The following is a 17,174-nucleotide window of genomic DNA, read 5'->3' on the forward strand; positions in this document are numbered from 1 at the left end:
TACTGAATGAGGTCCAATATAACCTCTCTGTGACTTTAAACTAGGGTCTTCCAAATAGGTTTTAAACAGCTCCCCTGTGTTCCCAAGACCCCCAAAAGTAGACCCCCGAAACTTGATTTTTTTTAAAGGGGCATCTAATTCATCCGTGAAATAGCCCGGCGGGAAGTCCCCCTTTGAGCCCCTCCCCCTCCGTCCCCTTCAGGCCAAATGTCAAAGATCACATGACAATAGAGATTCCTAACCCAGCCGGGGACCGGGTCTGAATCGGATCCTGATTGAGGCTGGGGTACGACATTATGTCATGTGGCCCCAGGTCTTTGCGATTCAGGATCGCAGGTGCGTGAAAGGGTCTTTCTGGGGAGGGGGTCTAGTTCTTGATGCATGACGGATGAGTGGCCAGAGGCAGCAGTGGTCTCGCTTTACTGCGAGTACCTGAGACACATCCAAATAACCTTTATTCAAAGATCGAGGTGGGTTAAAGTGACAGTGTGTTAAATTTAGTACTAGAGTTGTAGCTTAAAGCTGAAGTATGTGCACTATGGAAGCCTGAGGGGATGCCACTTACACACGCAAACCAAGTCTCAGAACCCTGGATCACGTAACTAAGTAATATGAGTGGCTAGAGAAGGAAAGAGTAGTTTAAAAAGAAAAGGATGACAAGCGACGGATGCCTGTAGTGTAAAATTTAGCCACATTAAGCTGCAGAAGGCGAGTCACACTGATCAACGGTGCAAAAGCAGCTCACAATAACCAAGTCAGTGAGCCATAGTCTCCAGCCACTTGGCTAACAGAAGTGGCTAGAGAAGAAAACAGTGGAAAAAGCTATAGTTGCCTGAACTTAGCAAAGTTCACATGAAACATCTTAGGCGTTAGGGTTTCCCCCAGACACTGAAGGACATGGCTAAAGATAACAATAGCAGCTAGCGGCGACCTATAGCCTGCAGCCATGTGACTAGAGTTGCTAAAAAAGGAAATAGTGCAGCAAAAAAAAAAATCGGAAGATGCCTCAATAACAGGAGTCAGCGATGTTCAGCTATTAAAGGCATGTGACACGGAAGGACGGTGCAGAAGCAGCTAAGAATAACAGTGTCAGTTAGCCATAGCCTCCAGCCAGGTGGATAACATATGTGGCTAGAGAAGGAAACAGTGGAAACAAAGTCACAGTTGCCTAAACTTAGCCACATTCGCTTGCATAAGCATCTGTAGAAGGCAAATGAAACAGAAGGACTGAGCAAACAATAACAATAGCAGCTAGTGGTGAACCATAGCCTACAGCCAAGTGGCTAGAGAAGGAAACAGTGTGGGGGGGTGTGTGCCTGAATAACAGGGCTCAGAGATGTTTAGCTATGGAAGGCAAGTGACACAAAAGGACCTAGTAGGAGCAGCTAACAATAACAATAGAGGCTAGCAGCGAGACATAGTCTGCAGCCAAGTGAGTTGCTAAAGAAAGAAACAATCGAAAAAAAGCAGAAGATGCCTGAATCACCGGACTCCGCGACGCTCAGTTGTGGAAGCAAAGTCAAACTGAAGGACGAAGTAGTAGGAGCCAACAATAACTAAGCGGCTAGCAGCGAGCCACAGCCATCAGACAAGTGAGTGGCTAAAGAAGGAAACAGTAGAAAAAACGACCATATTCCTGAAATCATGATGTTCAGCGATGTTAGCTTGAATAAGCAACTTTGGATGAGTTACACTGAAGAACAAAGCTCGAGTGTCTAACAAAAACAATAGTGGCCAGCAGGTAGCCATGTCCTGCAGACAAGTTAGTGGCTAGAGAAGAAAACCTTGGATAAAAATGGAAGATGCCTGAATCACGGAATTCTAGTGTGGAAGGCGAGTCACACAGAAGATCAAAGCTAAAACATCTAACATTAACAATAGCGGCTAGCAGAGAGCCATAGCCACCAGCCAAGAGGCTAAAGTGAAAGGCTAAAAGAGGAAACAGTGACAAAAATTAGCCGAAGATGCCTGAATCATGGGACTTGGTAAAGTTTGCTTGCATGACTAGTAGAGATGGATGAAGCTGCTAACTATAACAATAACAGCCAGCAGCAAACCACACCCTGCAGCTAAGTGGCTAGAGAAGGAAACAGTGGGAAAAAGGTCAAATATGACAAATGCCAGTGTTTTTGCTAATGATCTGAATTTAAAGTGTTCCATTTAAACTAATTAAGTATTTTCGTATCACTAAGAGTTGTTATATAATACACACGGTCACTTTAACCAAAAGGCTGCTTTCTCATCCACCAGAGAACATTGAGATTTCCAAAGACAATCGCTAACCGTAAACCATGCTAGCCCACAACTCATCTGTTTGCAAATCTATCAAATATTAATCAAACCTTCTTCATTTCGTGTTGCTTGCAAGTAGCAAAAAAGGGAACACCCGTCAATTATTCAAAACAGCATCTGGATCTCAGCCAATAAAATGCAACCTAAAGGCTACGGAAACCCAAGAGTGACAAAATGAAATAAATAAAAATGACTAGTTACACATTTAAAAAAGGGTTGCTGATTAAAAGGTAAATATGTAATATGACTGTTCATTATTTTTGTTTATCAAATTTAAATCTTTCATAATTTTCATAAATTGTGAATTTCTATTGTTTTATTTAAAGATAAAAAGTGTTATTTTCTTTAAGAGCTGTCAATCAAACCTTAGGAGGCGGGCCTACAGAATAAAAGTGACCAATGACCAGGGAATAGCAATCAATGTTAAGATTGACAAGAAGAGTCTCATTTTAAAATTGATAGATTTAACAACAATATTAAGTTGACACGTTAAAAATTAACTTCATGTTTATCAACAATGTGTTTTCATTGACTATTTTTTTTTTTGCCTGGCGTTTTAATTTCAGAATCCTGTTTTTCAGCAGAGCTGTCAATCAAACAAAAGGAGGCTGGGCTCCAGGACAGACATGACTAATGTCCAGGAAAAGCAATCGATTTTAAGAATTGAGCACACCAAGCTTTGTTTGACAGCATAATTTTAATTTTAATATTAATATTTAATATTACTAACTAATGACACACACACACACACACACATCTACATCTATCATAAATAAGTGAATTTATTAGTTTAAAAAACACGTAAAAATTAAATTAAGAGACTATGTTATGGTTTTACCTTTGAAATGAATATATTTCAATAATTTTAAAAAAAAGCATATTTTAAAGCAATGACACTAACTTTTAATCAAACGATGTCCTGGAAAACTAATCAAATTCAAGACTTGAGCACACCCAAGTTAGTTTGACAGCACATGTTAACAAAGCAACAAATGTAGTGATATTTGTTCTATTTTACATAATAATCAGATAATAAGCAACCAAATTACATAGTAACCTAGAATTTTGCTGTAGATTTCGTTTCTATTTTTGGCACTCTTGACTTCCCATACAACACAAATCCCTCTCCAACTCATGAACATCATTCATCAACTCTCGATTAAATCTAAATTAAATTAAAATTAAAAAGTAAACTTTACCTGGCCATTGCGTCGCAACCCTGCAAGCAAAAACGAGGACGCAGCATAAAAAACTGTCCAACCGTATGGAACACCTGCAAAAAAAAAAATAATAATAAAATAAAATTCGACCTTTTTCTTCACCGAAAGCAGAGAACAAATCGGTCATTTTTGCAGAAATGAAACAACATGAAATACCAACCTCATTGCCGCGTGCCTCGCACCTCCAAAGAGGTTTTTATTTTAATTAAAAACAATTTAGGAGGGGGGACTCCGACGTCCTCTTAGGCCGGTCCCGCAACAAGTGATCCGCGCTGGGGGGCTCCAGGAAGGCTGGAGACCCACTCGCTCACTCGCACGGGGCTTCCGCCAGGTCCTAAAAGGCGCCCTTCTCATGGGACGGACAGAGGCGGCGCAGATAGACATATTAAGTTCGCCTCCCGAAAAAAAAAAAAGAAATAACATACAAACAAAACTTTTGACATTAAAACCCGGTAAATATTATCATACCCACTACTTTTACTTGCCAAACAATATCTATCTCAAATAATATAAAACACGTGCTTATTTGAAAGCGGAAGTAGTTAGTCTAGTTTCAAAATAATGCAGCCGCATGACAAAATACTAGTAATCTCGACACTTTTTATAGTTAATGTTTGAAAATGAAACGGTATTTTGTTTTCATCAGTAGGCTTTTTAAAAGGCAGAAAAGCAGTAGTCCGACGCATAAAGCGGCCGTGTTGTTGAGTAATGGTAATAAATGAGAGAGAGAGAGAGGGAGAGAGAAAATGGAGAAAAGGAAGGCAAAGAGATAAAAATGAGATTAGATAGATAGATAGATAGATTGCATATGCGATGGTTTTCTAGGATAAAACATTAAAGCAAAAGTTGCCCATTAGTTGGGTTTCTGGAAAAAAACTAAAAATAGATAATTCAGGGATGGATGTTAACCTCTGGCTTCATTTTTTTCAACTGGAATTTATCGTCTTAAGCGTGCCTATTATAGACACATACATTGTATTCGATTGCAACAAAAGTAAAAAAATAAAGAAAATCCTATGTAATTTTCCCGTCTGATTTATCCATCCATCCATATTCTGCACCGCTCATCCTTAGTAGTCATGGGGGTGCCATAGCCCATTTCAGCTATCTTCAGGCAGTGGGCAGGGGACACACTGAATTGGTTGCCAGCCAGTCGCGCAGGGCACACAGAGACAGACAACTCACTCGCTCAGTCACACACAGGGACAATTTGGACCAGCCAAGTAACCATCATGTTTTTGGAATGTGGAAGGAAACCGGAGTGCCCGGATGAAACCCACACAAGCACGGGGAGAACATACAACTCCACACAGGAAGGTTCGATCTCATGACCTCAGAACTGTGCCACACACGCGCTAACCACTGCTCTGCCGTTCTGCCCCCGTTTGATTTAATTTGTTTTTTAATGTAAAAATGATATTTTAATGCCAATGTTAGTGGTTATATTTTACCACATCTCAGGAAAAGTTACAACCAACAACTTTACTACATGATGAAATAAAAGAAAGCAGAAAAAGTTAACTGAACGAAAAGAAAAAAAATATGGTTACAGTTTTCAAAGGGAGAAAAAAGATAAAAAGATTGAAACAAAAGTTCCCAAATGTTTTTTACAATGATATAGACGTCTACTTCCCGTCTGATTTTAATCCATCAGTAGTGTAAATCTGAAGGATGCAAATTATACAAAAATCCTTTTGTTTCTATCATAACAAAAGTGATTTTTTTTGTCGTCCTTAATTTCTCATTTTGTTTGTTTTGTTTCCACCCTCATTTCCGTTCAGAAAAAATAACCTCAGACAACTTGACGAGTTAATTAATTTTCTGCGCCGCTTATCCACAGTAGGGTAGTGGGGAGGCTGGAGCTCAACCTAGCCATCCTCAGGAAGTGGGAAGGGGACACCATGAACTTCTTGCCAGCAAGTGGCAGGAGTTAATTAAGGGAAAACTGTAAATATGTCAAACAAAGAAACAAAGTAAACATATAGATTTTCATGGGGTAAAAAGATGAGAAGTTTCAAGCCAAAGATGCCAACCGGTTCTTTTTTATTTGCCAGTCACTGAATTATTATTTTTTTTTTTCAAATCAGGGTACGGCTTCTTTATTCGATACTGTAAGTTAATGTCCAATGCGTGACTAATGTGCAAAAATAAAAAAAAGTTAGCAGGATTAAAACGGAAAAAGGCTGACGGATAAAATACGAACCTTACCTTGAACAACATGGACACATAAATTAGTCCAGTGTTTTTCAACCAGTGTGCCAGGGCACACTAGTGTGCAGTGAGACCGCCGTGTCTAGTGTGCCCTTGGAATTTGCCCAATTTTATCTTTCCCAAAAAAATCAGGCCATTATTCAGTATTTTTGCTTTTTTTCCAGACGGAGAACTGCAATAGATAGATAGATAGATAGATACTTTATTCATCCCCGAAGGGAAATTCACTTTTCCAGCAGCATCCCTAAGCTGAGAACAATCGAAAATAACTGAGAACAATCGAAAATAACACGGGAGCTGCTGGAGTGGCTGCCATTCGTGACGGCGCCGGAGAAACGATTCAATTTGAATCATGTACAAACAAACAAACAATTGAATCATGTACAAGAAACGATTCAATCTGAATCATGTACAAACAAACAAACAATTGAATCATGTACAACAAACAAACAAAATATTTATGTTTCAATAAGTGGAGTGTTAATAAAATGGGGGGAAAATAATTTCTGATACTGATATAACCAGGTAAAACTAATTTTAAGTTACCTGTCCAAATGAATGTTGTGCCATCTCACCTTTCCCACTCTCTCTGCTCGCTCCTGAAACTTTATCAAATAGTCCAAAATTTTACCTCATCTTCTCCGCTCACCTCGTCGTCCTCTTCTCCTTCCACTTCGCACTACAGAGACTTTTTAGCTGAGCCGTCTCTTATGACACCATCCCCTGATCTAGACCAAACTAATGCAAGCAAAAATGCAATGGCAAAGCAAAGCCACTGAGGAGCTACTCATCCATATCAGTAGGTGGCAGTAGATTTTTATATACTTTTACTGCTCATCAGGTAGCAGACTACATTTAATAACTTGAGTTGTTTAACAAAGCAGTTTAAGATTGGAATTTAAAAAATAAAAACATAAATAAAGCACATCATTCTTTTTTATTTTAAGTATTATTTTCTTCTTTTTATATAGTGATTTTATACACCAGTATATATCGGATCTCATGGACTTCATCGGATTTCATGAAGGAGAGAGCCTCAAACTTCTTTTCCTGGTTTTCCAAGAACAGTGGGGTAAGATACACTTTTAAATATACCTTGAACACTGTAGCATAATGCTGTATTGTTTGTCAAATTTCGGTCACTTGATTCAGGTAAGAAAGTTACGATGACAGAGGAACGGATTATTAAACAGCATTATATCAGTATTAGAAATTATTTTCCCCCCATTTTATTAACACTCCACTTATTGAAACATGATTATTTTGTTTGTTTGTTTGTTTGTACATGATTCAATTGTTTGTTTGTTTGTACATGATTCAAATTGAATCTTTTCTTCCGGCGCCGTCACGAATGGCAGCCACTCCAGCAGCTCCCGTGTTATTTTCGATTGTTCTCGATTGTTCTCAGCTCAGGGATGCTGCTGGAAATGTGAATTTCCCTTCGGGGATGAACAAAGTATCTATCTATCTATCTATCTATCTATCTATCTATATACTAACTATCTGCTTATGAGGTAATACAGTAAAATACTTGACACAACTTCATTTTCAAACATTTTTGACGGTGTGCCTCGGAACTCTTTTATAAATAAAAGTGAACCTTGGTTCAAAAAGAGTTGAAAAACACTGAATTAGTCAATAAAATACAACGGATTTATATCTAGTTGTTTCACATCTATTTGATTAAAACACCTCTAAATATTCAATATACAAACCTGTATTTTTTATTAAAAGTCAAATACTAGATATAAATTCAAAACAATCTTGAAAAGTCATTTTGTCAACAATCTTCTTTACATTTTTATATGTATTTTTTTTAAGTTTAAGAAACACTACAATGAGCCGTGTAAACATGTTTCCAAAGGAAAAATCTCTGTCATTCATTCCGGAGTTGTCTCTCTCATTAACGATTAACCTCACTAGGAGATAAATCTCTCGTCAAAAAAAAAAATGAAAAAAATGAAGTAAAAGGTGGAATATTTAGGCGTGTAAGGCCTTGAACTTTGACATATATTCTTTTCATCTTGATATGAATGCAGAAGTGCAAGCCAGTGTGTATTTTTTTAATTCTATTCAAACATGCATTAATAAAGTAGTGGGTAAAATAAATACAAAAATAAATTCATTCTATCACCCGTCCGTAGCAATTTTTTTCTTGCACTTACCAAAGATGACCACTAGAGATGGCTGTTGTTATTCAATCTAAGTATCTTAATGTCATTGGGACCAAAAGAAGTGTGCATTGGTAGCGATATTTGATCCACCAAGCCAGGACAAGCAAGTAATAAATGAGACAAAAATAAGAAAAAAAAGAATATGAAAGAAAATTAAGAGAGGTAATATGTATAAGGTAGTGGCAGGATTTCACTTTAAACATTGACTCAATTCATTGAACTGCTACTAAGTTTTTATGGTACCATGTCTGCACTTTTAATGTTTATACTGGGTTATGGGTATTGGGTTTCATAGATATCGGTCTGAATAATCATTCTGTGAATTCGGTATTTTCTGTTAACTATGAATGGATGGATGATCCAAAGTTTTGTTAGCGTTTGACACTGACAATAGACATCCTGAATCTGAAAAACTCATCAAAAATGATATAACCGTGCATTCTTTTAGATAATTGTTGGTCGAAATTTTTTTATTTATATAAGACAAAATGAGCTATGCACACTGGACTGGTCAGAGAGCAGCCCATGATTTTTCTGGGCTGTATTGATTGACTGCAGTGCCACAATGTCCTCCAGACTGGGCAGAGAGCAGCCTATAATTGTCTGGGCTTTGTCAATAACTCTTTGTTAGGTTCTGTTACCTTAGCGCAAGTCAGCAATCTAATCTAGACTGGGCGGAGAGTAGTCCATGACTTTCTTGGCTGTGTTGATGACTCTCTGTAAGGTTCGCTTAGATAGGACAAGACTACCATGTCATCGAGACTGGGAAGAGAGCAGCCCATGATCTTCTAGACTGTATTGATGACTTTGTACGGTTCTGCTACAGTGACACAGGCCAATTATGACCATCAAATTGGGCAGAGAGCAGCCTATGATTTTGTTGGATGTGTTGATGACTCTCTGTAAGGTCCTGTTGAGGTAGCAAAGGCCAACAATGTAATCTAGACCGGTCAGAAAGCAGCCCATGTTTTTTTGTGCTGTATCAACTTTGTAAATTACTGCTGCTGTAGAACAAGCCAACAATGTTCTACAGACTGGGTAGAGAGCAGACCATAATCTGTAAGATTCTGCTGCAGTAGCGCCAGTGAACAATGTCCTTCAGACTGGGCAAAAAACAGCCCATGATCTACAGGCCTGTGTTGATGACTCTCTGTAAGGTTCTGCTGCAGTAGCAAAAACCTATAATGCCCTATAGACTGGGTGGAGAGCAGCCAATAATTTGATGGGCTTTGTTGATAAGTGTCTGCAAGGTTCTGCTGTGGTAGCACATATCTACAATGTTCTCTAACTGGGCGGGGAACAGCCAATGATTGTCTGGGCTGTGTTGATGATTCTCTAGTCATCCGGTTGCAAGAAAAGTTGAGGAGAAATTCTTGTTCTTTTCCTGTTTGAATATTGATTGTAGACTTTGCATTTGCAAAAAAAGAAGAAAAAAGAAAGGATGAGAGACACTGTTGATATAACTGCCTCCAGGTTCCTTGTTGGCCTCGATTGACAGAAGCAATAAAGAAAGATTTCTGGAGTCCAGTTCAGGGAAAGTGCATGTTTGCTGTCATTTTCCAGGCCTGAACATGTCCGGAACTTTGCCGGTGTCTCTTCTGCTCACATTCCAGTGTCAAGGAGCTCAAAAGGTGAAAATCGCCTTAAGGGGGAAAAGCAGTCCTTTAAAGTCTTGAAAAGTATATTTATTTTTTTTGTTTTTGCAATTCTGTATTTCTAATTTTCTAATGATTGGGACAGTGTTCACTTTCCAATTGTCCGGTTCTGGCATGGCTTGAGAAGCTTATGTTTATGTAGACACGAAACAAAATTTTAGAAGATGACTTATTGACCAAAAAAATAAAACAGTAACAGATAGTGTACATCCCCCTGAGAAGATCTCGATACATTATTGTATATTACAATAGGGAATGTTTAAGTTGTCATAATAATCCAGGATCAGGTGCTTGATCGAGTTGCGAACGTGGTGGAAGTGTAGTGCAAGCTCAACTAGTTTGTGTGGAATGGACCTGGAGGAATTAGTCAGGTCCACCCACAACACAGCAAGGTCTCCTCTGTTCTCGTGGGCTTCTCTGATAAGCTACACCAGTGTGCTCGAGGCAGCCGGGCACTCCAGGAATCCCACACTTCTGGACAGAAGTGTCGATGTAGTTGTTCTTGAGGAGAAACTCGGTCAGTCTTCAGTCTAACAATGCTAAAGAACACTTTCCCTTCTACACTCAATATAATAATAACAATAATAATAATAATAATAAATATGGTAAATTTAATTTTGAATTGCCTTTTAGGACACCCAAGGTCGCATGAGGAGTTGCTAGCTGCGACAAGCACAACATAAGCAACTAGCACCAGCAGCCGCTAACTTTCAACACAACAATTTTGGATTTGGCCCTTAGTAGATTTACCTTTGACATCCCTGGTGTAGAAGAAAATTTAGTAGGATCTTCAAAATTCAAAGACATTGAAGTTACTCCAACACATGCTAGAAAACGCACAACGCAGGATCGATCGACTATGCATCTGTGCTTCATGTTGAATCTGTCAGGAAACGAACCAGGAAGCAGGAAGTCGGAACTCATTTGCGTAGCGGATCTTTCACTTTAATTGAGAAATAAAAGTTGTCCACACACAAATGGACCAAAGACAAAACAAAACAGGTTCAAAGGTAATCAAAATTACAAACTAGGCATTTCACGGATCAAACAGGCATGAACAGGTCTTCAACATCGTAAAGCAATGGTCTGGCAACAGGCAGTACCAAAAGGAGTGTTTTAGTACTCCACAAGCAATCAGTTCAATGCGTCTCAGCCGGTGTGAAGGGGCGGGGCAGGCTGGATGCCATGACATCCGTGCAGGACATGACAGAACCCCCCCTTCAAGGGACAGCTCCTGAGGTCTCAAAAGGAAACAAATACATTGCCCCCCAGAATGGGTCGACGCTTCCGATGAGGGCGACCCCACTCCCCCTTCCGAAAACGCAGGAACGGAGAGAGGCAGGAGCGGAAGGCGGACGAGTCAGGCTGGCGATCGTCGGAGTCGGGCTGGCAATCGTCGGAGTCGGGCTGGCGATCGGCAAAGTCGGAGTGGCGATCGGCAGAGTCGGATTGGCGATCGGCGGAGTCGGACTGGCAGGCAGGGGAGTCGGACAGGCAAGCAAGGGAGTCAGACAGGCAAGCAAGGGAGTCAGACAGGCAAGCAAGGGAGTCAGACAGGCAAGCAGGGGGGTCAGACAGGCAAGCAGGGGGGGTCAGACAGGCAAGCAGGAGAGTCAGACAGGCAAGCAGGAGAGTCAGACCGACAGACGCCTTGGACAGCTCGGCGCCAAATCTTCCCGGGAACTCAATTCGAGGCACAGAATGGCCACGATGGGCGGGGCCGTGGCTCGAGTGGGCAGGGAAGGTGACATCGCGGCCAGAGAAGGAGCCGCGGAAGGCGGGACCGTTCCCGATAGGAGCTCAATCCGCTGAGCTAATTGCTCCATCTGGCATTGTATGCTTAGAGCTTGTTCGACCTGCAGCTGAAGGGCGGTGACCTCACTGGGCGATAGCCAAACGGCGTTCTCCAGTATTCCCCAAATTGGGTTGGGATCGTTCGCTGAGTTCACATGGTTTGGCAGGATCGACTATGCATCTGTGCTTCATGTTGAATCTGTCAGGAAACGAACCAGGAAGCAGGAAGTCGGAACTCATTTGCGTAGCCGATCTTTCACTTTAATTGTAAAACAAAAGTTGTCCAACACACAAACGGACCAAGGACAAAGCAAAACAGGTTCAAAGGTAATCAAAATTAAAAACTAGGCATTACACGGATCAAACAGGCATGAACAGGTCTTCAACATCGTAAAGCAATGGTCTGGCAACGGGCAGTCCCAAAAGGAGCGTTTAAGTACTCCACAAGCAACCAGTTCAATGCGTCTCAGCCGGTGTCAAGGGGCGGGGCTAGCTGGATGCCATGACAACCGTGCAGGACATGACAGAAACAGTAATTACATCTAAATGAACCAAACATGAAAGTAGGAAGACACAGGATATAGTGGAATTACAACGGGTTCTAACTAAACAAAACATAAAAGGATAATGACAACAAAAAAGAGTAGAGAGAGAAAAGGCAAAAATTAAAAATAAAGAGGTAAAAAAAGCGATTTTCAATAACTTTATTGTTAGTTAGTATGAATATAACTTAATATTTAAAACGATCAAAAGATTTGTAAAAAAAGGATATTAATAACAATGAAAATGAAAATGTCGTATTTGTTATTGTCTGGCTTAGCAAATTACAATAGATTTTTAGCATTTGCTAGCTGGCTTTAGCCAAGATGCTAACATTATATTAAACGCCAAACAGAAAACACTTCGCCCCCGGAATTCTTCAAAGAGAGGGAAATAGTCAGCAAAAATACCGTAACCTTCCTCTTATGAGTTTGGAAGGCCAAGCTAAGTGCTCTTCCGCCTAGCGGTCAGCTAGCCTATCTTTAGCACTGGCTGACAGGTGAAAGGAAACGCAAGAGATAAAAGGGGTAAAAATGATAATAGTAACAATCAGTTAAAATGAAAATGCCTAATTTGTCATTGTTTGGCGTAGCCATTTACAATAAAAAACGTTGTCAAGACGCTAACATTACAACTAACTACAAATCTAAATCGTTTGGCCCCTGAATTCTTCTGAGCGAGCTTAATCAGTCCGCAAAAATACCGGAAGCTTCCTCTTATGAAGGCTACGCTTAACGCTCTTTCGCGTAGCGCACAGCTAGCCTATCCTTAGCACTGGCTGGCGAGTGAATGGAAGCGCCATACTTATCTCCCCTCACTATTTTTAGGGGACAGCAGCAGCTGCAAAAGCATTTAACGCTATTCGCCAACAATGACACTCGGGGTGCCCAATGCAGTACGCTAACAGTGCACGACGCTAACACCATACCCTTCTCCAGTCCGAGGGCGCCGAAGAACCTGCCACTGAAGGGAATGTTTCAAACATGAACCGGGATAGGACAGACGGAGCTTTAAGGAAAATATGAGTTTGGGTCGGACCTGGGAAGTGGAAACTGCCGGAGCAGTTTTTGGGAATTAGGACCGGTCCCCGCGGCGGCGGAATGTTTGTTGACGGTCGTCATTGGCGACCCGAACAAGGTAGGTCGAAACCGGGGTCAAAGTTCATTTCATTTCTAATGGACATGTAAACACAAGGGAATTATTTGGCTCTTTAAGACGCCAGTGGGAATATTCATGACACTTTGAAAGTAAAGTCCTAACGGGGACATTATGTCCCAGGGACCTCGTGCTTAGGATATGATGCTAACCAAGCTGCGTTTCAATCCAAGTGGATTTCAAATAAACAAGATAAACAAGGTGGACTTTTTTAGATAACTTTAAAATATATTCTTGTCACTAAATTAAGCATATATGTTCCTTTTAGGAAAAAGGCTGGGTGGTATCATTTAGAAATTGCAGTCTAATTTATCAAGTTAGATTCAAATAATTTAAAGTTTTAGGATACCATTTATTATACTACACACACATGTCATAATTAGTGTAATGAAGTAAAAAAAAATTACATGTAAAGATAATTATTATTTTCTTTTTCCCAGTTATTACTTATGTTTTTAAACAAGTGTTTCACTACAGACCTAATTATAATTGTGTAAGATTGTATTAAAAAGTTTGTAGTATTTTTATCAATGGGCTTCTGGCATTTTGATTATAAATGCTTTAATTTTAAGAAGGAATGTTTTGTTTTATTCACGTTACATAAACTACAACAGCATAAGACAAGGCAAAGACCAGACAAGGAACAGCCAAAACAAGGCCCAGACTAGGACCAGACAAGAACCAGAGAGGGACCAGACAGGGACCAGACAAGGACCAGACAAAGAACAGCCAAAACAAGGCCCAGACCAGGACCAGACAAGAACCCGACAGGGACCAAACAAAGACCACACCAAACCAGACAATGACAAGACCAGACTTGGAAGAGACAAGGACTGCACCACACAAGGACCAGATAAGACAAGGACCAGACCCAACAAGGACCAGACTAAGACCAGACGAGGAGCAGATAAGACAAGCACTAGACCAAACAAGAACCAGATACAAAGAGGACCAGACCAGACAATGGCAAGACAGTGACCAGATCACACTAAGACAAAAAAAAAGAAAAGGACCAGACCAGACAATAAAAGAACCAGACCAGATAAGTTCAAAACAAGTACCAAACCAGATCAGGACCAGTGGAGTACCATACCAGTTCAAGAAATATTCAAGTACCAGAACAGGATCAGAAATTGACCTGATTAGAAATGGACCAGACTACACCAGACCAGGATGAGTCAAGGACAGACCAGCAATACCCTATGTTATGACGAAAGAAAATTTAAGCTTTAAGGTCTCATAGGGCGGACCTTAATGTATAAGATTAAATTAAAATGTTTACATTACACATTACAACACACAAACAGACAGACAAACTGACAGGCCATAAGTTAAGGTCTAAGGAACCCCAAAACAGGAACATTTCAAGCCTGAGATTGCAGACAACAAATACTATCACAGCTTTCTAGGAATGTTCCGACCAGGATGACAACGCAGTCTATGACGCAGACAAATTTCAACTGTAAGGTCTCTTGGGTGAGCACACTGCAAAACGCTCCCCCGTGTTTGTGTTTCAGAAGCTTCTTTACGTAACCCGACACACGCTAGCTCGCACCTGCTCTTTATTTAGCTTGAACTATTTTAGGCACTTTCCCACTGAAATACAGCACCAGCTGTACTCCCCACGTGTCGGCAAGTTACTTACACCTAATCGCACGGCCGGTTTGTGTTTTTTTGTCATTCAGACAACTCAAATTTAATTAAGCTAATTGTCATACCATCCACGAATCACGCACGTTTGTGGAGTACAGGTTAAACGGTTATAGGTCACCGACTCATCGGAATGTTCAAGCATTGCCAGGGGGTTAACAGACTCTTGGGTAATTTTGCAGTATCCTAGATTTCCTTGACCAGAAGAAATATACGCATAGTAATGCCAATAGCAGTAGCAGTGCTATTGCTTTAGCAACATGCGTACTATGAACTTAACTACTGCTAGTATTACTACCACCATCTAAAATAGTAACAATAAATCTTGGGACGTTGTCAGCAACAGATCTGCAGGCAAAGAGGTAGCCAAGGCAGGGGAAAGATTGACAGAGTACTGAGAACTGCAAGCACAAAAAAATATATAATCTTGTCCTAAGGAAAAGTAAGTTTATTTTTTGGGTTATTGTTGTGTTTTCAACAGCAATTGGCTGTTCACATAAATCAAGAAGAAAACGACATTCCCGGAACGTCACTCTTAAGACTCTTAAGTGTTTCGTTTTCAGTGTAGATTTGCTTCAAGTTTACAACAACCTTACAATGTGAGAATCTAACAAGGATAAGGTAAAACCTCACACACATTTCATGTCATTTTACATAAAATACATTTGTATTTGAGCAGACAATGACCAGGTAGGACAAAACAGAACAAGACAAACCACCAAGAAAATGACCAAACAAGTACCAGCTAAAACAAGTACTAGCCAAGACATGGAATAAACAAGAAAAGCACCAGACAAGACAATGACCAGAAAAGACCAAACCAAACATATGAGCAAATAAGAGCCTAAAAGGACCTAAAAAGAACCAGACAGGGATGAGACAAGGATCAGCCAAGACACGGACGAGACCAGATCAGTCCAGACAAGGACTAGAGCAGGGAAGGAGAGAACTAGGACCAGACAAAGACCATACAAGGACCAGATCAGACAAGACCATTAGCATGGCGAATTTGGCATCCATGCTGTTGACTGCAGAACACCAAAGGCGCTGTGCCCTTACACACCTCATGCCATTTTCAGCTTTACTTCAAGTTGTCTAGGTTACATGTTTTCCGAACACACAACCATTGAAGACGGCCACTACCACAGAGTCAAATAGGGTTTACAAATACGAGCACCACTGCGAAGAAAAAAAAACACAAATAAGGGCGGTGCTGCGTAAAATGTGCCCTATATTTTGTAGACTATTATGTTATCAACGACAACAGAGACAATTCACATTTTCAGTGCTAAAAGAACTAAACTGTGAGAAATAGCTGCAGATTGCAACTGCAGTGGTGGTTGCCAGGGACTTGAACCAAATTGCATTCGCTTCTCATCGTTCCTTGAGGATTAAAGGGAACTCCAGTGATAGGACTTTGACTCAGACGATACAGCAAAGGAACTGTACACTGCAACTTTCCTGAGAATTTGTGTTTAATTCTGATGTATAAATTAAGAACTTTGCTTGATATGTTGGTAAAAATGTTGAAATATTGTGGATATTAAATAAGGTACCATCAAATCTCGAGCTTTGCTCTCGTTTTAAATTACTGATGAAGTCGAACTATAAGGCGCACCTGACTATAAGACGCATGTGCCCACATTGCAATATGAGATATTTACATAGAAAGATGGTACACAGAAAGAGTTTTGGGTCGCCGGACTTTTGAACAAATACGTGTCTCTACGATGTCACCAGTAACTGAAATATGACATGTCACATATCATTGGAAAGCTTAAACTCATGGAATTCAGATGATAAGCATTTCAATATATACTGTACTTCTCAGAGAAACATCACTATCCGTCTGAAACAAGGTACCTGAAAACTATAAAGCCGAGGTAACTCACCATTATGTCCCACTGGCCGTCTTCAACTTCTTTGAATGTCCGCAAAAATGGCTTTGTTACAGCAAGGACAATCCATAGAATCCAATTGTGTAAAATATTTACTGCAAAACACACTATTATGGCGACAAATGAATGGGAATCCGCCTAAAACATTTCTGCTTTGTTGGACGTTGCTTCTTGTCATCAGTTTGTTTGACCACGTTATTTCTGTTGAAAAGTAAACAGACTCGTAAGCAGTGTCTGAAAATCAGGACAAAAAGTTACCGGACACCAGGTCAGACATCTCTGAAAAGTTGCCTGCCTAGTCATAAAGTTGCCTGCCCCATTTTTCACAACTTGAAATGCAATAAGACGACTAATCGCAAAAAAAAACCCTGTCGTTGCAAATTATTAAGAATTGATAATCAGAATATATAACAGAACAACACTTTAAATTTAAGTTTATTAAAAATCTACTTATAACATTCATTGCATGTATATGACATCGCTGTTTTCCATCTGCCATCAGTATGTACCCATTGCGTCGTCTGCTACAAGCCACGTCAACTCCTCTCTTCACGATGCTTTTGATGTACGCTTACGTTAGTAGCG

At 40.2% G+C, this 17,174-nt stretch overlaps 1 long non-coding RNA gene across 1 annotated transcript; it reads right to left on the reverse strand.

The window, feature by feature from the left end:
* Positions 1-214: 214 nt before the first annotated feature.
* Positions 215-3,828, reverse strand: LOC148352936 (uncharacterized). The gene is made up of 3 exons (XR_015852728.1): positions 3,673-3,828; positions 3,492-3,565; positions 215-432 (listed from the first exon to the last, which is right to left on the reverse strand). It is a non-coding gene; the product is annotated as an uncharacterized LOC148352936 (long non-coding RNA).
* Between the last annotated feature and the right edge of the window lie 13,346 nt (positions 3,829-17,174).

The sequence above is a fragment of the Urocampus carinirostris genome, chromosome 14 (assembly GCF_059441175.1).
Source record: "Urocampus carinirostris isolate Australia breed hairy pipefish chromosome 14, RoL_Ucar_1.0, whole genome shotgun sequence".
NCBI classification, from domain to species: Eukaryota; Metazoa; Chordata; class Actinopteri; order Syngnathiformes; family Syngnathidae; genus Urocampus; species Urocampus carinirostris.